Source organism: Lactuca sativa, chromosome 4 (assembly GCF_002870075.4).
Source record: "Lactuca sativa cultivar Salinas chromosome 4, Lsat_Salinas_v11, whole genome shotgun sequence".
Lineage (NCBI taxonomy): Eukaryota > Viridiplantae > Streptophyta > Magnoliopsida > Asterales > Asteraceae > Lactuca > Lactuca sativa.
The window spans coordinates 228054642-228060528 of NC_056626.2; the positions used below are offsets into that span (position 1 = coordinate 228054642).

General features: G+C 33.6%; 1 pseudogene; it reads left to right on the top strand.

Annotated features, from left to right (window-relative positions):
• Positions 1 to 3607: 3607 nt before the first annotated feature.
• On the top strand, positions 3608 to 5440 carry LOC128133589 (serine/threonine-protein kinase WNK8-like; annotated as a pseudogene).
• Positions 5441 to 5887: the final 447 nt, after the last annotated feature.

Genomic DNA, 5887 nt, shown 5'->3' on the forward strand with positions numbered 1-5887 from the left:
TGTTTTAGATTGTGTAATGTTTATGCCAATCCATTTACAATGGCAATTATCAAAATTACAAGTTTTAAGTGTAATTTTTGATTCTTGAAATGTTCATATTCATGTTCTTGAACTTATGAAGATTAGAAGATCATAGGAATTGCTAGTAACCTTCATGGTAGTTTAATTCATGATCATAATGTGTTTTAATGGAGTCCATAACTTGTCCTCAAGTTATGGAAAACCAAAAGTCACACTTTTATTAAAGCCATTAAAAGAATACAAGAGTTATAAAAAATGAAGAGTCTTCATTTTTATTACTAATTTGATTCATAAGTTATAAGAAATGAAAAGTTTTGAAAGTTTACAAAACTTTCCCTCAAGTTTTGGAACAAGTAAAGTCTTGATTAAAACTTTGGTTCCAACCCTTAGAATTTTAAAAGTTAAAATTCAACCCTTATACTTTATAATATTATAAGTTAATAATATATATATATATATATATATATATATATATATATATATATATATATATATATACATATATATATATATATATATGTATGTATATATATATATATATATGTATGTATAAGATCAAGTCGTCTTACCGCTAGTACGTCTCATTCACGAAGTCTGTCTATAAGGGGGTATAAGGTTTTTGCCTATAAAATGGCAACTTAATGGGTGTCCACTCTCACCCACCGCTTCCTTGATCGGTGGAGGGTCGTTAGCCGAACGGGTAAGATAAGGACTTATAAATTCTCATTAAAAGTATGATGAATATTATAAAGTACCACTACAAGAAAAAGACCCTTTTACGACGCGCAAACCATGACACTCATTGATTTATGTTATGCAAAAGAGAGTGACATTAAAAAAGAGTCGTCTGTTCAAAAAATTTAACGATTTAGGTCACACATTATTGTGTGCCCTTAAATTAGTGTCTAAACAAAAAAGAAAAAAAAACACGAAGGGCACATGTGTGTCATCTAAGGATGTCGCTTTATAAATTTTAATGGAATGCGCGTTCCATCTTTTAATAGCAGGGGGAAATGAAATACTAAAAAATTAAAAACCCCGCGTTTCATCCATCTTTTAGGGTTTCCATGTAAACCCTAGACCTCATTTGCAGGTTTCTTTCTCTGATCAAGTTGTTGCTGTTCGGGAAGGAATAACGAATTATTCCTCTCCACCAGCCGACAACCTTCACTCTCTGCTTCTCCTTTTCTCTGTAAACCCTATACCACATTATGCGGCGGTAACTCTTCCTCCCTTTCGTATTTTTGGAGCTTGGCAGCCATACAGTGGTCAACGATGTCGACTATCCTCTTTTATCCACCATTTTCTCCCTATGAGACGTTAAATACACGCTATCCCAAACTTGGAAGAACTACGGCTTTTGTTCTCTGGGTCTCACAGGAAACAAGTTTTCCTCGTCCCCACCCTCACCCATCCAAATTCCTTCTTCTTCAAATGATTATATGTTATTAACTCTCAACCGTACCTGAATCAATATCTCTGTCTCTCTTGTGTCTATTCTCTCAATATCTCTTGCGATCTCCTATTTACAACTAGAATTTGAGAGCGAAAAGAAAAAAGAAGAAAGAAAAGATGTGTCTATTCTTCCTCTTTCTTCCGATGGTTCGATCACAACCCTTCTTCTCCCTTCTTATTATTTCTTTTTTTTAGTTGCAGGTGAGGGTGTGAGGTGGCGTTTGAAGGTTGTCAAGGGGTTGTGAGGAGATGATGGCTGGTGATTGTTCGGTAATGGAGAAATAAGGGTGTGTTTGTGTGAGTGATTAACAAACTTTCAGCAACTCCAAGTGCAGAAGCCCTAAAATTTTAGGCAACTTTCAAAGGGGAAAAGGGAGAAAAGAAAAGAACAATGTATCGAGAATCAGGAAAAAGAAGCGGAGAAATAACCAAATCCATCTTCGATCCCTACCAGATACATGTAAGATTTTCTCACGAGACCATCCAACTTTCTTCTGTGTTTGCTGATTCTTCCTTTGTATCTTCTTTTTCATCACTCTTTCTGTCATATTCGTCTTCATTTGTGTTCCCAGGTAAATTGTCATTATCCTAATTATGAAATTAAAGATAAAGAGCAATTTTAGTTTTCCAATTGTTTCATGTTGCGTGATTTGATTTATACGTATGTTGGGTTTTAATTCATTCCCCTGATATTTAGGGTTCTAGGTTTGCAAAGATTTTTGAACAGAGGCTATAGACTATAGTTTTGTAGAAGAAGACGAAAGACTTGGGTTTCCTTGTTGGTGATTCATATGGTGGGAAATTGCCTAGATTTGCTAACAAGACCATTTTGAAGAATATTACTTCTGGAATGAAGCTGTGGGGTGTAATTTATAAAGTGAATGAAAAAGATCTTGAAGTTAGTTATCTAGGTGGCCTTCGTGGAAAAAGGGAAAATACATCAGTAGTTTGTTTTTGAATATAATAACTTACTATCTCATTTGATTCAGGGGTATATCTGTAATATCATCGGCACTGGTTGGTTTGTGCGTTTCATTGGGCGTTTGACTGGTTTTGTTCCTAAAAACAAGGTATTATCACTTATGTCTCTGCTAATATTTTTTAATATATATTTCTGTTAGTATTGTTGTTTATATAACCATATTTTTGTATTGTTCAGGCTATTGATGACCAAAGATTTGATCTTTCTGAAGTGTTTTTTGTTGGACAAGCTGTTCGTAGTAACATACTTGAAGTAAGTGTATTTTCTTGGAAATATTATATGTTTCTATTAACAAATAGAATGTGCACTTCTAACTTGGTTGTGACTAATCATGAACCTCAACATTTCCCAAGTTTTTGCTGGAAAAAGAATAACACAACAAATGGTTCTAATTTGGGTGGTATGAGTATGATTGGACTTTTATTTGATCGTGTGTTGTGTGATGTTCCATGCAGTGGAGATGGGACTCTCCGTAAGGCCCCTGATATTTGGAGAAAATGGTAAATGCCTTTTCTACCCCTCATCCATTAACTCTTGTATTGGCTGAATGGGTAATTATGTCTGGATTGCTAATGTGTGTTGAATTTTATGGTGTTTGATCACAACCTACAGGAACTTGTCAGATAACAACTGTGATAATATCTTCTCAATATCTAACAACTGTAGTTAGTAGTTACTCTAATGGAAGAGAGGAGGGTTCAGTTTCTAATTTGTCAAAAATGAAAAATGTTTCTGATGTAGAAAAATCAGCTTGTCAAGGGGATAGCGGACATCCCTTGATCATAGAAAGTGATAGTGATATAACAGGGCCAGAAACTCCAGGTGCACAACCACTGATTCCACGTTTGAAGCGAGTCCAAGAAGATGGTTGTACCTTTGGCTTTACTACTGGTACCACTGCTGATTTCTCTATCAACAATAGCAAACGAGTGAAATTTTCTCAAGATTTACCTGCTAAAAACAAGAAAGATGAAGTGGCATCTGAAATGCCTATGAACAATAGCAAAAGAGTGAACTTTTCTCATGATTTACTATCTGAAAACAAGAAAGATGAGGTGGCATTTGAAATGCCTATGAACAATAAAAAAAAGTGCATATTTTTCTCATGATTTATCATCTCAAAACAAAAAATATAATGTGGCATCTGAAATGGCTAGTAAGTTTGACTGGCTTCATCCTTCACGAATCAAAGATGCTAATGGAAGAACGCCAAACAATCCTCTTTATGATAAGAGAACACTTTACATACCACCTGATGTTTTGAGGACAATGTCAGCATCTCAGAAACAAAATGACCATTTTATCTCTGTGTTAAGACAAGCTAAAGTAAATAGAGGATTATCATTACAAGATAACAAGTGCTCAAAACTTGACATCCAGGTACATTTGTTCTTCCTAATTTTACTTGTTGTAAGTCATAGATTAAAATTTGTCATTAACTCATAGTGGATAAGGATTACAGTTATTACTTCATTTCTGTAAATATTATATTTGGGGTCCCTCTCTTATGTAAATATTGGACCCTTGTTCGGTAGGATGCCAACATGTGATAGTTTCAGGTACTACATGTACAAAAAAAAAATTGTAATTATCAATGACAAGATAACTATAGAAAATAAATTTATGGTACTTGAATGTAATTATCAATCTAATGGATCTGTGATACTAGAAAGTAGGTTGAGAACTATTTATATAGATTCATGTGACTTTTATTTTGAAACGTTTTAAAATAAGTGAATGGTCAATCAGTCGATTACATACAATTGAATAGATTTTTCAACTTTATTGTAATTACATGTTTGATTTCTGGAATCATATGAGGATTGATGTTGTGATGCAGTCACCAGAAAGTCACCACAAGACTTGGAAAAATTATATTCAGAAGTTCATCTTCTTAGATCATTAAAACACAATAACATCATCAAGTTCTTTGATTCGTGGGTTGATCATAAGAAGAAAAATGTAAATATGATAACTGAGCTCTTCACATCCGGAAGCCTTAGACAGTAAGAAATAATAGATTTGATATTATATATATATATATATATATATATATATATATATATATATATATATATATAATTAATGTAATAAATGATATATTTTACTCGACTCTTAATTTGCATTTATTAGATATCTGAAGAAACATAAAACGGTTGATTTGAAAGCGATCTAGAAGTGGGCAAGACAAATTCTAAATCGTCTTCACTACCTTCACAGTCAAAATCCACCTGTGATTCACAGGGATTTGAAATGTGACAACATATTTGTGAATGGGAACAATGGAGAAATCAAGATTGGTGATCTTGGATTGGCAACTGTCATGCAGCAACCAACTGCCAAGAGTGTTATTGGTAAGACTAACTAAAAACAAAACATGTTCTTCAAGTGTAGTATGAATTTAATGATGTTGTTGTTTTTTTCACCAGGAACACCTGAATTCATGGCACCGGAGCTTTATGAAGAGGAATACAATGAACTTGTTGACATATATTCTTTTGGGATGTGTTTGTTGGAAATGGTGACATTTGAGTATCCTTATAGCGAATGCAAAAATCCAGCTCAAATCTATAAGAAAGTAACCTCAGTAAGTTTTGGAAATGGTAGCTTTATTAATGGAATCAAATAAGTTAAATGATTGTTTGTTTAAAAAAACTACATGGGATTAAACCGGGTTCTCTTAGCAAAGTGGGTGATTCTGAACTGAAGGCATTCATAGAAAAATGTCTGGTTCTAGCAACTAAAAGATCATCTGCTGGAAAGCTTCTAGAAGATCCTTTTCTGAAAGAGGCAACACCAAGATCGTTGAATTTCATGGAGATTGATCAATTTGTATGTTTAAACACCAAAAATGGAGTTGCTGAATTCAAGAGGATTCATCAGCAAAACGAGTTCAGGTTGAAAGGGATAAAGAATGATGACAATTCGGTTTCTTTGACCTTGCGGATTGCTGACCCATGTGGTGAGAAGCTTTTTAATTAACATTTTTTCTAATAAATTATTAAGATAAAAAAAAGAAATTAAGCGATTGGACTTGCAACGGGACCATAACTGATTACAGTAAGACAAGGTTTGAAACTCATCTCTTGAAGTTTATAAAATTTTAAATGTGGAAGGGTAGTTCTAAATATTTGCATCTGGTTTCAGGGGTTACTCAAGGAAAATGCAAATGGTAGCAAATATTGGGCATATGGAGGTGACTTTGGAGATACACCAAATGACTTCAATTTCTGCTTAAATGGTCTCATATGGCCTGATCGGACTCCTCATCCTGCTCTAAATGGTGATTACTATAATTTTTTTCCTTAGTATTTAGGTTTTTGTTTAGTTATTTCCAACAAAAATGTTTCCATGATGAATCTTTTGGTAGAGACAATGTATAAGAACTACTTCATTGAGCTAATTATGATGCGATCCTTTGTTTATTTG